Genomic DNA, 406 nt, shown 5'->3' with positions numbered 1-406 from the left:
TGCGACCCTGGCTGATGCCCTTGTAAGTATTTTGTGTGTGTGTGTGTGTGTGTGTGTGTGACGAACAGTGACTGACGAACACAGCTTACTCTATGAATCATGAGAGAAATTGATATTCACTTGGTGTTTGCCGACGCCTACATACCTGCCTGTTCGTGAGATGCACGTGTCGCCTGATAATACTGTGTACACCCAGTGCGCTGCATGCAGAAAAACTTGCCTCTCTGCTATTAAGATTTGCCAATGCATGCTTAGGTGTATAGTCTTCATCCCACAATACACACACACACACACACACACACAAACACACACACACACACAAACACACACACACACACACACACACACACACACACACACACACACAACACACACANACTATACTATATATATATACTATACTAAC

The sequence above is a fragment of the Sphaeroforma arctica genome (assembly GCF_001186125.1).
Source record: "Sphaeroforma arctica JP610 unplaced genomic scaffold supercont1.16, whole genome shotgun sequence".
Classification (NCBI taxonomy): domain Eukaryota; class Ichthyosporea; order Ichthyophonida; genus Sphaeroforma; species Sphaeroforma arctica.
This window is presented reverse-complemented; position numbering follows the sequence as displayed.